The sequence below is a fragment of the Salmo salar genome, chromosome ssa19 (assembly GCF_905237065.1).
Source record: "Salmo salar chromosome ssa19, Ssal_v3.1, whole genome shotgun sequence".
NCBI lineage: Eukaryota > Metazoa > Chordata > Actinopteri > Salmoniformes > Salmonidae > Salmo > Salmo salar.
The window spans coordinates 61481845-61498859 of NC_059460.1; the positions used below are offsets into that span (position 1 = coordinate 61481845).

Sequence of the window (17015 nt, forward strand, 5' to 3'; positions counted from 1 at the left end):
TGGTGTATCGAACATTGGTTGTCTGCATGCCATAAAACGACAAAGGCTGCTGAGCTAAACCCTAGGTATTAGCTCAAAAATGTAACACAAATTGTAAAGTCTCAGGCACGATTCCTCATCACACAATCGTGGTTCACCAACCCTGCTACACTTCACCACCTTTGACCTCCTCCTCTACGGAACAACCCCACCAGCTGACAGGCATTAAGTGACCAAATCCAGTCATCCCAACAATGCCACTGACCAGTTATTGAACCTGTGTCTGCATGCCACACCACTGCATTAGCCCACTGAGCTAAAGCCTAGGAATTAGCTCAGGGAGTAAACGGTAGACTTCAGGCAAGGACATACAATCTCATTAGATTATGCTAGGGTAGACAAACAATGTGAGTATCAGCATGCCAGTCTTCTGTGAGAAAAACTACTTCCGGCTCTGTTACACTTCACCCCCCTTTGACCTCCTCCTTCTCTCCGTAACAACCCAAGCAGCTGACAGACATCAACTGACCAAATCCGGGTCACCCCACCAATGCCACTGATCAGATATTGAACCTGGGTTGTCTGTGTGACACATGACTGTATTAGCCTGCAGGGCTTAAGCCTATAGGCATAAGCTCAGGGAGTTCATGCAAGACTTTAGATCTTAGGCAAGTTTACTCATAACATGAGCTTGTTTCACTGAACCACTTCCGTTACACTAGTATCGAACACATTAACTTCTCTTTGCTACCTTAAAACATGACATTGCTATATTTGTGTAGATGACACACAGTCTGGACATATAGCTTGTGCATATTCTCACCGTAGCAATTATTTTCAGTATACCTTTGATTAACAGCACACAACCAGAACATCAGATCTGAAATGTTGCCAAATGGGTAGGCCCATCCACATTTGGGATGAAATCGTTGCTTGGGATACATGGTGCCAAGTGCTTTACCATTGGCGTCGATACTTTTTGCAGTTGAGAAACAAAATACAAAGATTAATTACACACTTACTTGTAAGTATCATGCTTATGTGTGTATATGTGCAGGGACATACAGTGAGGAAAAAAGTATTTGATCCCCTGCTGATTTTGTACGTTTGCCCACTGACAAAGAAATGATCAGTCTATAATTTTAATGGTAGGTTTATTTGAACAGTGAGAGACAGAATAACCACAAAATAATCAAGAAAAACGCATGTCAAAAATATAATAAATTGATTTGCATTTTAATGAGGGAAATAAGTATTTGACCCTCTCTCAATCAGAAAGACTTCTGGCTCCCAGGTGTCTTTTATACAGGTAACGAGCTGAGATTAGGAGCACACTCTTAAAGGGAGTGCTCCTAATCTCAGTTTTTTAACTGTAAAAAAGACACCTGTCCACAGAAGCAATCAATCAATCAGATTCCAAACTCTCCACCATGGCCAAAACCAAAGAGCTCTCCAAGGATGTCAGGGACAAGATTGTAGACCTACAGAAGGCTGGAATGGGCTAAAAGACCATCGCCAAGCAGCTTGGTGAGAAGGTGACAACAGTTGGTGTGATTATTCGCAAATGGAAGAAACACAAAAGAACTGTCAATATCCCTCGGCCTGGGGCTCCATGCAAGATCTCACCTCGTGGAGTTGCAATGATCATGAGAACGGTGAGGAATCAGCCCAGAGCTACACGGGAGGATCTTGTCAATGATCTCAAGGCAGCTGGGACCATAGTCACTAAGAAAACAATTGGTAACACACTACGCCGTGAAGAACTGAAATCCTGCAGCGCCCGCAAGGTCCCCCTGCTCAAGAAAGCACATATACATGCCTGTCTGAAGTTTGCCAATGAACATCTAAATGATTCAGAGGACAACTGGGTGAAAGTGTTGTGGTCAGATGAGACCAAAATGGAGCTCTTTGGCATCAACTCAACTCGCCGTGTTTGGAGGAGGAGGAATGCTGCCTATGACCCCAAGAACACCATCCCCACCGTCAAACACGGAGGTGGAAACATTATGCTTTGGGGGTGTTTTTCTGCTAAGGGGACAGGACAACTTCACCACATCAAAGGGACGATAGACGGGGCCATGTACTGTCAAATCTTGGGTGAGAACATCCTTCCCTCAGCCAGGGCATTGAAAATGGATCGTGGATGGGTATTCCAGCATGACAATGACCCAAAACACAAGGCCAAGGCAACAAAGGAGTGGCTCAAGAAAAAGCACATTAAGGTCCTGGAGTGGCCTAGCCAGTCTCCAGACCTTAATCCCATAGAAAATCTGTGGAGGGAGCTGAAGGCTCGAGTTGCCAAACGTCAGCCTCAAAACCTTAATGACTTGGAGAAGATCTGCAAAGAGGAGTGGGACAAAATCCCTCCTGAGATGTGTGCAAACCTGGTGGCCAACTACAAGAAACGTCTGACCTCTGTGATTGCCAACAAGGGTTTTGCCACCAAGTACTAAGTCATGTTTTGCAGAGGGGTCAAATACTTATTTCCCTCATTAAAATGCAAATCATTTTATAAAATTTTTGACATGCGTTTTTCTGGATTTTTTTGTTGTTATTCTGTCTCACTGTTTAAATAAACCTACCATTAAAATTATAGACTGATCATTTCTTTGTCAGTGGGCAAACGTACAAAATCAGCAGGGGATCAAATACTTTTTTCCCTCACTGTATGTGTGTATAAGTGTGTGCAAGAGTGTATGCAGTGCTTGACTTGGACTGAAATAGGTGCTGGTACTCATTTTGTGTGCCGATACTGTTTATATTTAGGTGCAGGAACCCCACAATACTTTTGAGCTAATATTCTATAAGAGGTACAGGAACTCAAGCAGTAAAAAAATGTGAGGTGCCGGTACTCAGCTCCGGTGAGCTCCTGCCCACATCAAGCACTGAGCGTATGTGGTATGTTTGTCTGCGACTTGGTAACGATCCCAGGCTTGAATGCCTTGATCTAGATCCAGTCCCCATAAAAATGGTTTACTCATCACATGAGCATGTTTCACTGAACCACCTCTGTTACACTAATACCTGTTTTATTCAACACATTAACTTCTCTTTGGTACCTTAAAACATGACACTGAGGCCATTGCTGTACTTATGTAGATGTCCCACAGTCTGAACATATATTTTATGTATACTCTTGCAGTAGCAATTATTTTCAGTATACTTTTTATTAACAGCACACAACCAGAACATCAGATCTGAAATGTTGCCTAATGGGTAGGCCCATCCACATTTGGGATGAAATCGTTGCTTGGTATTCATGATGCCAAGTCCTTACCATTGGCATTGATACTTTTTGCAGTTGAGAAACAAAATACAAAAATGAGTTACATACTTACACACTTGTAAGTATCATGATTGTGTGTATATGTGCAGGGAGGTATGTGTGTATAAGTGTGAGCCCGTGTGGGAAAGAGTATTATATTTAGGTGCAGGAACTCCACAATACTTTTGAGCTAATATTCTATAAGAGGTGAAGGAACTTAAGCAGTAAAAAATGTGAGGTACTGGTACTCGGCTCCTGCCCAAGTCAAGCACTGATTGTATGTACAGTATGTGGTACACTCTTAGAAACATGGGTTCCAAAAGGGTTCTTTGGCTGTCCCCATAGGATAACCTTTTTTGGTTCCAGGTAGAAGTCTTTTGGGTTCCATGTAGAACCTTCTGTGGTAAGGATTTTATATGGAACTCAGAAGAGTTCTACCTGGAACCAAAAAGGTTTCTTCAAAGGGTTCTCCTGTGCGGACAGCCCAAGAACCCTTTTGGGTTCTATATAGCACCTTCTTTTCTAAGTATATGTGTGTCTGCGAGTTGTTAACGATCCCAGGCTTCATTGCCTTGATCTAGATCCAGTCTCAATGTAACCCCCACCCCATCATATTACTTATTAGCTTAGCAGACGGCCAGTATCCAGGCCAATTGGCATTGCTTACATGCTAGCACAACGTCGTGTTCAGCGACCAGTCAAGACGGTTTTCTTTTCTCTGGAGAAGCTAAGAGCTAAAGAGCTACTGCACTTCCTGATTTGGCCTTGTTTTCCATCAATGGTCATTAAGAAATGCAAGCGGCCATGGCTGAGAGCAAATGAGAGTTGTCTAGGGGTGTGGTTTGACGTGCTTGTTTCTTTGCCATTCAATCACAAAAAACAAGGGCAGTAGTGAGTACAGAAAGGTAAGCTAAGATAGCTTTGCAAAGGAGAGAACGTTTTGAAGTCGAGGACTTCTCCCCTCCTGATTGACTCGCCATCTCAAGTCAGCGCTGACCCTGTGTTTAGCCAAGCTGACAGCAGCTAGCTAGCATATATTTGGTGATAGGATGGCCAGCTGCAGCTATCTAGCTGATATTTCTCTGTCAAATCAGTTATGGCAAGATATCAAGAGCCACTGTCTGGAATGTTCTTCATGAGACAATCCTTCTATAACACCTTGCTACAGAAGTAGCTTGCAACGCAGTTTCAATGTTTCATCACGTCATGTAAATACATGTTACCATAGAAACTATATTAACAGCGTGTTGAAGGCCCGGTCTTGAGTCAGCTCAGCTGTCCTACAACACAATATTCTAACTGCCTAGTTTTGTCTCGTCTCTCCTTATGTCCGCTGTTAGATCTTTCCCAGGGGACAAATCCCAGAACTACTAATATCACTACAACAGGTGTAGGCTACATGTGGATATTGCACACACATTGCCCAGCTTGAGTGTACTGTACATGCATTCATTTATCAAAAATCGATGTGTGTTCATGTTACAAAGACAAAACATGTTATGCTGTAAATATCATATTGATGTTCATATAAAGATAGTATGCCTACACTTACCTAGCAAATAAAAAAAGTTGTATGTAGAGTACAATTTCAGCTGTCTAACCAGAACAGCGTTCTATTTAGCCAAATCTAAGGATTTGGCTATCTAACCACACACTGACATGCACAGCTCTCTGGGTGATGAAGTCCCTTCCATCTATGTAATGTATTACAGGTTATGGATAGGTAAAGTCAGGTGGCAGGTGGCAGGAGGGGTGGCGTGCATGATACTCCATCCTGGATATGACAGGTTTTGCCTCAACCAATGGGTCTAGCAGTTCAATAACTACAGTACAGGCAGATGTGAGAGGCAGGAGGATGGCACTTTCATACTACTCAGTAGGTAACTGACAATTCATCGGGCAGTAGCCTACAGAGTAATATGAGAAGAGTTCAATTGCTGAACTTCTGTAGATATCTAAACAAAGTATTTTGATAACATTCAAGTGTAACAGTTCCATGTAGAATAAACCTTACTTTACATAATACTGTATAAGCAGTGTTCTGCTAGTACCAATAGATTAGATAATAACAAAAGACAATAAAAAGTAATAGATGTGTCTTGTAAAATTTTTATGCCGAGTTGCAAGGTCTCTCCCAATTCAGACATCAGTATTAACCTGTCTTTCAGTCAGAGGACTCCATCTGAAAAGCAACTCTTCTTCCCATCTGTAGAAAACCAAGGAAGAGTTGATGAGTGACACATTGAAAGGGTGATATTACTAAACACTTATGATGTACTGTCTTATTAGTAATCACTGTTTGTTTGTCCCTTCTGAGGTGTTTGCCAATGCCTGATTGACATGGCAGTGTAGATCAGCTCCAGGTCCCTCTCATCACAGATACTGGTCATGCAGAAGCCCGACTTCGGCTCCTATATCCGACCCAGCTCCTATATCACAGAGGGAGGGAGAGAAAGACTGTCACCATACAGTCATGGAAGCCAACAGTAAATACACAGTTGAAATAGCCATTCAGAGATCCTGATTCACAAGGGACATGTGCCAACATGGCACTGACTGGTTGGCATTACTCACTCTGGGCCCAGTAGTCCATTGGTACAGTGGAAGGGGGCACCTTTCTTACAACATACAGTACAAGACACACATATACACAGAGCACTGATTACATTATCAATGGTGGTTAGGTGAATTCCAGGACAGATAGTATTTTGACCATTGACCAGATCAAATGTGACCAACCTGATTCAAGTGTCCTCCATTACTCTCGAGCAGGACTGGTGTATGGCCACTGCCTCAGCCTTCTGTAACAGCTCCTGATATGGGAGGTTCCAACAACGTTGCTTAACTACAAATCAACCAGGTTTTGTACGTAGCCTGTGGATGAAATCAAATATCGTCACTCAATAAACATAGTGAGAGAATAGAAAGTTCTCGTTTGGAAGTAATTTATATGCTAATAGAAGGACTGCAACTACAGAACAGATTCAGGCAGGTGAATCTGACGGTGTTACTATGCAACCAGCTGTGTACGATGCTGAATGCTTGCTGATACGTTTTGTATTCGCTACCAGAGCCATATTTGTTGTACAAAAGTAACATTTATTTATTTTTGCCAAAGAAAATACACAAACTTTTATGAGAACAGGCCTGTTTTTTGGTTAAGCAGACGAAGCCCCCGAATGCTAGCTAGTTAACTACCTAACTTGCAAATCCGGGTTAGTTATCATATCTTTGTCTAAGTTGAAATGACTTGGCTAGTGTTAGGTAGATTTGAAACATTATCGAAAGTAAGCTGGCTACATCCTATGATTAGCTAGCAAGCTAGTATCCAAGTGCCTGCCCTGTACTGACCCTAAATGTCAATGGGCTACAGTTAGCTGTCGTTAGCAAGGTAGCTAGCTAATGTGAGCTATGCACAATTTTCCTGACATGCTACATCACATTAGCTTTATGTATTTAGCTAGCTACAGTACCATTCCCCTTTCATCTGTGGCATCTTAGCTAGCCTGGTTCGCTAGCATTATCAAATAATGTTGAATAACCAAAAGTAGCTACTAGCTAACTAGTACCAATTATCTAACTTAGCTAACGTACTCACCAACACCAGTGCAGTGGTTTGACGGTTGACAGGCAGCAGAAATGACCGTGTCGAATGTAATCCACTCCTGGCAATATTGTTGAAATGTATTGGAAGTTTGCACCAACTTTATGGAAGCCCATTTTCACTCATATTTGCCGAGCGAATTGTGAGTTCCACCCATATGCAGCCTTGACAACAAACGTCCACATGGCAGCTGGATGCGGACTTCAACGTGTTTTCTCTGGGCAATTTGGCATAATTGGCAAAAGTGGGCATGATCATAATCCATACCCAACCATCCAGTAAATTGTGACGAACTCACTTTCAAAACTCTGTTTTGGACGAGACTGACTTTATGACCATAATTATCCGATTTGCACATTGTAATAAATGTTAACAATATAATATTGTAACTACCCTGGGTTTATAAGCGCGGATATCGACTCTGCCGATAGCGCGCTGGACTTCGGGCTAGAAGGTCGAGGGTTCGAGGCCTGCTCCCTGCCTGTTTCATTACAATGTTGTCAGAAGTGGGATTGGACCTTGCATCCACGACAGTGCGTGTGCTTGACCAGTGTGTGCGTTCCTATAAGACGTAGAGTCGCAAGCTACTCCCTCTTTGAAAGGAGGGAGTAGTGTAACGACCCTGGGTTTATAAGCGTGGATATCGACTCAGCCGCTAGAGCGGGCACAGGGGCACAGTCAATATGTTATGTTTCTGCAGCATATAAGCCACAGAAGTTGATTCTAAGGAGCAGTTGACCTTTAAGCTCCCTGACAGGACCAGTAATATGTTCATTTGTTTCTCATCCCCCTCTTCAAAGGGGGAGACACTCTAGACTCTGAACTCCAAAAAATGATATGGACTTAATTAAACTAATTCAACCAACCGAAAACTATTCAGTCAGGTGTTACTTTTCCCCCATCAATATACAGTATATACACTGAGTATACCAAACATTAGGAACATCTTTCCAATATTGAGTTGCACTTTAATTATTTGGTCTGTTGTGCATGGGTATGAAGAGCGAGTGTTTGTTGTTTCCATTTCATGCCTAAATTTGCTAAACTTGTCTGCAAAAAAGTGTATTAGGACATGTTTGTGATTATCCCACTATGCTGTTTTGGGATACCATATGAACCAATATACACAGGCAGTTAGGAAAGCAAAGGCTAGCTTTTTCAAACAGAAATTTGCATCTTGTAGCACAAACTCCCAAAAGTTCTGGGACACTGTAAAGTCCATGGATAATAAGAGCACCTCCTCCCAGCTGCCCACTGCACTGAGGCTAGGAAACACTGTCACCACCGATAAATCCACGATAATCGAGAATTTCAATAAGCATTTTTCTACGGCTGGCCATGCTTTCCACCAGGCTACCCCTACCCCGGTCAACTGCTCTGCACCCCCCACAGCAACTTTCCCAAGCCTCCCCCATTTCTCCTTCACACAAATCCAGATAGCTGATGTTCTGAAAGAGCTATAACATCTGGACCCCTACAAATCAGCTGGGCTAGACAATCTGGACCCTCTCTTTCTAAAGATATCCGCCACAATTGTTGAAACCTCTATTACTAGCCTGTTCAAACTCTCTTTCGTATCGTCTGAGATCCCCAAAGATTGGAAAGCCGCCGCGGTCATCCTCTCTTCAAAGGGGGAGACACTCTAGACCCAAGCTGTTACAGACCTATATCTATCCTACCCTGCCTTTCTAAGGTCTTCGAAAGCCAAGTTAACAAACAGATCATCAACCATTTCGAATCCCACCGTACCTTCTCCGCTATGCAATCTGGTTTCCGAGCTGGTCATGGGTGCACCTCAGCCACACTCAAGGTCCTAAACGATATCATAATTGCTATCGATAAAAGACAATACCGTGCAGCCATATTCATCGACCTGGCCAAGGCTTTCGACTCTGTCAATCACCAAATTCTTATCGGCAGACTCAACAGCCTTGGTTTCTCAAATGACTGCCTCACCTGGTTCACCAGCTACTTCTCAGATAGAGTTCAGTGTGTCAAATCGGAGGGCCTGTTGTCCGGACCTCTGGCAGTCTCTATGGGGGTGCCACAGGGTTCAATTCTCGGGCCGACTCTCTTCTCTGTATACATCAATGATGTCGCTCTTGCTGCTGGTGATTCTCTATCCACCTCTACGCAGACGACACCATGCCGTATACTTCTGGCCCTTCTTTGGACACTGTGTTAACTAACCTCCAGACGAGCTTCAATGCCATACAACTCTCCTTCAGTGACCTCCAACTGCTCTTAAATGCAAGTAAAACTAAATGCATGCTCTTCAACCAATCGCTGTCTGCACCTGCCCACCCGTCTAGCATCACTACTCTGGAATGTTCTGACTTAGAATATGTGGACACCTACAAATACCTAGGTGTCTGGTTAGACTGTAAACTCTCCTTACAGACTCACATTAAGCATCTACAATTCAAAATGAAATCTAGAATCGGCTTCCTATTTTACAACAAAGCATCCTTCACTCATTCTGCCAAACATACCCTCGTATAACTGACTATCCTACCGATCCTTGACTTCGGCAATGTTGTTTACAAAATAGCCTCCAACACTCTACTCAGCAAATTGGATGCAGTCTATCACAGTGCCATCCGTTTTGTCACCAAAGCACCATATACTACCCACCAAACCCACTGGCTCCAGGTCATCTATAAGTCTTTGCTAGGTAAAGCCCCTCCTTATCTCAGCTCACTGGTTACCATAGCAGCACCCACCCATAGCACGTGCCAATTCCTCCTTTGGCCGCCTTTCCCTCTAGTTCTCTGCTGCCAATGACTGGAACGAATTGCAAAAATCACTGAAGCTGGAGACTCATATCTCCCTCACTAAGTTTAAGCATCAGCTGTCAGATCATTGCACATGTACATTGCCCATCAGTAAAATTTTTGTTGTTGCTCCTTTGCACCCCAGTATCTCTACTTGCACATTCATCTTCTGCACATCTATCACTCCAGTGTTTAATTGCTAAATTCTAATTATTTCGCCACTATGACCTATTTATTGCCTTACCTCCCTAATCTTACCTCATTTGCACACACTGTATGTAGACTTTTCTATTGTGTTATTGACTGTTTATTCCATGTGTTGTTGTTTGTGTCGCACTGCTTTGCTTTATCTTGGCCAGGTCGCAGTTATAAATGTGAACTTGTTCTCAACTGGTCTACCTGGTTAAATAAAGATGAAATATATATATACCCTGCCAACCTGAGCATATATATGCATATATATATACACACACATACAGTGCATTCGGAAAGTATTCAGACTCCTTGACTTTTTCCACATTTTGTTACGTTATAGCCTTAAAATAAAATTGATTAACTTATTTTTTCACATCATCAATCTACACACAATCCCCCATAATGACAAAGCAAAAACTGTTTTTTAGAATTTTATACAAATGTATTAAAAATAAAAAAACATACCTTATTTACATAAGTATTCAGACCCTATGCTATGAGACTCGAAATTGAGCTCAGGTGCATCCTGTTTCCACTGATCATCCTTGAGATGTTTCTACAACTTCATTGGAGTCCACCTGTGGTAAATTAAATTGATTGGATATGATTTGGAAAAATACACGCCTGTCTATATAAGCCATAATATAAGGTTGAAGAAATTGTCCATAGAGCTCTGTGACAGGATCATGTCGAGGCACAGGTCTGGGGAACGGTACCAAAAAATGTCTGCAGCATTGAAGGTCCCCAAGAACAGTGGCCTACATCATTCTTAAAATGGAAGAAGTTTGGAACCACTAAGACTCTTCCTAGAGCTGGCTACCCTGCCAACCTGAGCAATCGGGGGAGAAGGGCTGTGATCAGGGAGGTGACCAAGAACACGCTGGTCACTGACAGAGCTCCAGAGTTCCCCTGTGGAGAAGGGAGAACCTTCCAGAAGGACAACCATCTCTGCAGCACTCCACCAATCAGGCCTTTATGGTAGAGAGGTCAGACAGAAGCCACTCTTCAGTAAAAGGCACATGACAGCCCACTTAGAGTTTGCCAAAAGGCACCCAAAGGACTCTGACCTTGAGAAACAAGATTCTCTATTCTGATGAAATCGAGATCGAACCCTTTGGCCTGAATGCCAAGGGTCACGTCTGGAGGAAACCTGGCACCATCCCTACGGTGAAGCATAGTGGTGGCAGCATCATGTTGTGTGGATGTTTTTCAGCGGCAGGGACTGAGAGACTAGTCACGATCGAGAGAAAGATGAACGGAGCAAAGTACAGAGAGATCCTTGATGAAAATCTGTTCCAGAGCGCTCAGAACCACAGACTGTGGCGAAGGTTCACCTTCAAACAGGACAACGACCCAAAGAACACAGCCAAGACAACGCAGCAGTGGCTTCGGGACAAGTCTCTGAATGTCCTTCAGTGGCCAAGCCAGAGCCCGGACTTGAACTCGATCGAACATATCTAGAGAGACCTGAAAATAGTTGTACAGCGACGTTCCCCATCCAACCTGACAGAGCTTGAGTGGATCTGCAGAGAAGAATGGGAGAAACCCCAAATACAGGTGAGATACTTATTTCCCTCATTAAAATGCAAATCAATTTATAACATTTTTGACATGCATTTTTCTGGATATTTTTGTTGTTATTCTGTCTCTCACCGTTCAAATAAACCTACCATTAAAATGATAGACTGATCCTTTCTTTGTCAGTGGGCAAACATACAAAATCAGCAGGGGATCATATACTTTTTCCCCCCACTGTACCTCTGCTGCAGAGGATAAGTTCATTAGAGTTAACTGCACCTCAGATTGCAGCCCAAATAAATGCTTCACAGAGTTCAAGTAACAGACACATCTCAGCATCAACTCTTCAGAGGAGACCATGTGAATCAGGCCTTCATGGTCGAATTGCTGCAAATAAAGCACTACTAAAGGACACCAATTAGAAGAAGAGACTTGCTTGGGCCAAGAAACATGAGTAATGGACATTAGACCGGTGGAAATCTAATGTTCAAATGTAAGATTTTTGGTTCCAACCGCCGTGTCTTTGTGAGATGCAGAGTAGGTGAACAGATGATCTCTGCATGCATGGCTACCACAGCATTCTGCAGCGATGCAGCATCCCATCTTGTTTGCGCTTAGTGGGACTATAATTTTTTTCCCAACAGGACAATGACCCAAAACACACCTCCAGGCTGTGTATAGGCTATTTGACCAAGGAGAGTGATGGAGTGCTGCATTAGATGACCTTACCTCCACAATCACCCGACCTCAACCCAATTGAGATAGTTTGGGATGAGTTGGACCGCAAAGTGAAGGAAAAGCAGCCAAAAAGTGCTTAGTATATGTGGGAACTCCTGCAAGACTGTTGGAAAAGTGTCACGTTCTGACCTGTAAAAGTGTTATTTGTTAGTGTTTAGTTTGGTCAGGACGTGGCAGGGGGTATTTGTTTTATGTGGTTCAGGGTGGTTGTGTGTATGTGTCCATGTACAGAGGGGTATTTGATTTATTAGTCCAGGGTTTTGGTTATTGTTCTATGTTCGTTTATTTCTATGTTCTGTCTAGTCATTTGTATTTCTATGTTTAGTTAATTGGTGTTGGGGCCTTCAGTTGGAGGCAGCTGTCTATCGTTGCCTCTGATTGAAAGTCCTATAATTAGGGGTGTGTTTGTATTGTGGATTGTGGGTAGTTGTATTCTGTTTTGTGCTTGTCACCTGACAGAACTGTTAGTGTCGTTTCTGTTAATTGTATACGTGTTTATTTTGTTTCTCCTTATATATTAAAAAGAGAAGATGAGTATACACTTCCCTGTTGCGTCTTGGTCCTCCACACACGACTCAAGTTACAAAAAGCATTCCTCATGAAGCTGGTTGAGAGAATGCCAAGAGTGTGCAAAGCTGTCATCAAAGCAAAGGGTGGCTACTTTGAAGAATCTAAACTCTAAAATATATTTTGATTTGTTTAAAAAAAATGTAGGCTACTACATGATTCCATGTGTCATTTCATAGTTTAGATGTCTTCACTTTTATTCTACAATGTAGAAAATAGTAAAAAATAAACAAAAACCCTTGAATGAGTAGGTGTGTCCAAACTGATGATTAGATGAAAGAAAATTATAATTAGAAGATTGTGGAAGCTGTTTTGGCTTTATTTACATCCTCTGCCTTATCATGGATTGATAGTTACTTATCTATTAGAACATAGAGGGTTTTCTTTATTGGAAGCCTCTCTAATGCAAATTCAGTTGAGTGTGGAGTACCGCAGGGCAGCCGGCTTGGGCCATTATTGTTTTCTGTTTTTACTAATGACCTTCCACTGATCTTGAATAAAGCCTGTGTCTATGTACGCTGGCGACTCAACAGTATACATGTCGACTACAACAGTAAAATAAATAACTGACACTCTTAAAATAGAGCTCCAATCAGTTATAGAAGTGGTAACTAGCAATAAGCTGGTGCTAAATATTAAAACTAAAATCACTGTTTTTGGGACAAATCACTCGCTCAACCCTAAACCTCATCTAGATCTATTATTGAATAATGTGGCGATTGAGCAAGTTGAGGAGACTACACTGTTGGGTGTAACCCTAGAAAGGAAGCTGTCATGGCCAAAACAGACTCAATGGTTGCTAAAATGGGAAGAGGTCTGTCCATGATAAGGCATTGCTCTGCTTTCTTGACATCTAAATCAACCACACAGGTCCTACATGCCCTAGTTTTGTCGCACCTGGTCTACTGCCCAGTTGTGTGGTCAGCTGTGGCAAAGAAGAACATAGGCAAATTGCAGTTGGTCCAGAACAGCACGTATTGCACTTGCATGTCAATCTCTCCTGGCTCAAAGTTGAGGAGAGATTGACCGCATCGCTATTGGTCTTTCTGCGAGGTGTTGAAGGTACCAAACTTTGTTCAAGCAGTTGGCACATAGTTCGGACACTCATCGGTACCACACATACATACAACCAGAGGTCTCTTCACAGTCCCCAGGTCCAGAACAGAGGCTGGGAAACGAACAGTATTAAATAGAGCCATGACTACATGGAACTCTGCCACCCCAGGTAACTCAAGCTAGCAATAAAACAAGATAAAATAAAACAGATAAAGTACCTCTTGCGGCACGACAGGGACTGTGAAGAGACACAAATGTTTATGTATTTTATATTATATTTTGCATTGTATTATGTATTGTATTATGTAGTGATATGTGGTTGTCTCGCCTGGCTATCTTGTGATGAATGCACTAGTTGTGGTTCACGATGGATGGAAGCATCTGCTAAATGACTAAATTGTAATATAAATATAGTGCTATACAAACGCAACACGCAACAATTTCAAAGATTTTACTGAGTTACAGTTCCTATAAGGAAATCAGTCAATTGAAATAAATTCATTAGGCCCTAATCTATGGAGTTCACATGACTGGGAATATAGATATTCGTCTGTTGGTCACAGATACCTACAAAAATAGGTAGAGGCATTGATAAAAAAAAACTGTTAGTATCTCGTGTGACCACCATTTGCCTCATGCAGCGCGACATATCTCCTTCGCATAGAGTTGATCAGGCTGTTGAATGTGGCCTGTGGAATGTTTTCCCACTCCTCCTCAATGGCTGTGCGAAGTTGCTGGGTATTGGCGGGAACTGGAACACGCTTTGCTGTCTTACACGTTGATCCAGAGCATTCCAAATATTCTCAATGGGTGAGTATGATGAGTATGCAGGCCATGGAAAAACTGGGACATTTTCAGCTTTCAGGAATTACAGTTGAAGTCTGAAGTTTACATACACCTTAGCCAAATACATTTAAACTCAGTTTTTCACAATTCCTGACATTTGAAAAATTCCCTGTCTTAGGTCAGTTAGGATCACCACTTTATTTTAAGAATGTGAAATGTCAGAATAATAGTAGAGAGAATGATTTATTTCAGCATTTATTACTTTCATCACATTCATTGTGGGTCAGAAGTTTACATGCACTCAATTAGTATTTGGTAGCATTGCCTTTAAATTGTTTAACTTGGGTCAAACATTTCGGGTAGCCTTCCACAAGCTTCCCACAATAAGTTGGGTGAATTTTGGCCCATTCCTAAAGACAGAGCTGGTGTAACTGAGTCAGGTTTGTAGGCCACCTTGCACGCACATGCTTTTTCAGTTCTGCCCACATTTTCTATAGGATTGAGGTCAGGGCTTTGTGATTGCCACTCCAATACCTTGACTTTGTTGTCCTTAAGCCATTTCGCCACAACTTTGGAAGTATGCTTGGGGTCATTGTCCATTTGGAAGACTTATTTGCGACCAAGCTTTAACTTCCTGACTGATGTCTTGAGATGTTGCTTCAATATATCCACATAATTTTCCTTTCCTCATGATGCCATCTATTTTGTGAAGTGCAGCAGTCCCTCCTGCATCAAAGCAGTCCCACAACATGAGGCTGCCACCCCCGTGCTTCACGGTTGGGATGGTGTTCTTCGGCTTGCAAGCCTCCCCCTTTTTCCTCCAAACATAACGATGTTCATTATGCTCAAACAATTCTATTTTTGTTTCATCAGACCAGAGGACATTTCTCCAAAAAATACGATATTTGTCCCCATGTGCAGTTGCAAACCGTAGTCTGGCTTTTTTATGGCGACTTTGGAGCAGTGGCTTCTTCCTTGCTGAGCGGCTTTTCAGGTTATGTCGATATAGGACTCGTTTTACTGTGGATATAGATGCATTTGCACCTGTTTCCTCCAGCATCTTCACAAGGTCCTTTGCTGTTGTTCTGGGATTGATTTGCACTTTTCGCACCAAAGTACGTTCATCTCTAGGAGACAGAACGCGTCTCCTTCCTGAACGGTATGACGGCTGCGTGGTCCCATGGTGTTTATACTTGCGTACTATTGTTTGTACAGCTGAACGTGGTACCTTCAGGGGTTTGGAAATTGCTCCCAAGGATGAACTACTTGTGGAGGTCTACAATTTTTTTTCTGAGGTCTTGGCTGATTTCTTTTGATTTTCCCATGATGTCAAGCAAAGAAGCACTGAGTTTGATGGTAGGCCTTGAAATACATCCACAGGTACACCTCCAATTGACTCAAATTATATCAATTAGCCTATCAGAAGCTTCTAAAGCCATGATATCATTTTCTGGATTTTTCAAAGCTGTTTAAAGGCACAGTCAAATTATGTAAACTTCTGACCCACTAGAATTGTGATAAAGTGAATTATAAGTGAAATAATCAGTCTGTAAAGAATTGTTTGCTTCTACACCTGCATTGCTTGCTGTTTGGGGTTTTAGGCTGGGTTTCTGTACAGCACTTTGAGATATCAGCTGATGTAAGAAGGGCTATATAAATACATTTGATTTGATTTGTTGGAAAAATTACTTGTGTCAAGCACAAAGTAGATGTCCTAACTGACTTGCCAAAACTATAGTTTGTTTTAAAAAGACATTTGTGGATTGGTTGAAAAATGAGTTTTAAACATGAGGCGATGGCGCCGGATCAATGGCACGACAATGGGCCTCAGGATCTCATCACGGTATCTCTGTGCATTCAAATTGCCATCGGTAAAATTGTCTTCATTGTCATGTAGCTTATGCCTGCCCATACCCCCACCATGGTGCACAATGTTCACATCAGTATAACGCTCGCCCACACGTCTGCCATCTGCCCGGTATAGTTAAAACCGGGATTCATCTGTGAAGGTGAGCATTTGCCCACAAAAGTTGGTTATGACGCTGAACTGCAGTCAGGTCAAGACCTTGGTGAGGACGACAAGCATTTTTACATTTTTTACATTTCAGTCATTTAGCAGACGCTCTTAAATGCATACATTTCAAACATATCCCCCCCAAAAAATTCTCCGTACTGGTCCCCCGTGGGAATCGAACCCACAACCCTGGCGTTGCAAACACCATGCTCTACCAACTGAGCCACACGGCACCCAGATGAGCTTCCCTGAAACGGTTTCTGACAGTTTGCATTAAATTCTTTGGTTGTGCAAACCCACAGATTCATCTGTGTGTGGCTGGTCACAGACGATCCCGCTGGTAAAGAAGCCGGATGTGAAGGTCCTGGGCTTGCATGGTGGTCTGCCGTTGTGAGGCCGGTTGGACCTACTGCCAAATTCTATACAATTAGGTGGCTTATGGTATAGAAATGAACATTTAATTATCTGTCAACAGATCTGGTGCACATTCCGGTGCTTGTGACATCTGTAGTGTGGTGT

The 17015-nt window shown here is 42.5% G+C and overlaps 1 protein-coding gene across 5 annotated transcripts in view; it reads right to left on the reverse strand.

The window, feature by feature from the left end:
• Window positions 1-17015, reverse strand: part of scn4aa (sodium channel, voltage-gated, type IV, alpha, a) — a 75669-nt gene that overhangs the window by 39764 nt on the left and 18890 nt on the right. Inside the window, exons 1-4 of one of the 5 annotated variants that reach the window (XM_045702576.1) lie at window positions 5984-6082; window positions 5819-5902; window positions 5541-5673; window positions 3912-5450 (exon numbers count right to left, since the gene is read on the reverse strand). The exons of 1 other annotated variant lie outside the window; for it this stretch is intronic. The gene's annotated coding sequence lies outside the window, so the exon portion shown is untranslated. Of the gene's footprint in view, window positions 1-3911; window positions 5674-5818; window positions 6110-17015 lie in introns of those variants that run through there. 3 more of the 5 variants (XM_045702577.1, XM_045702578.1, XM_014158703.2) reach the window with 3 other exon arrangements.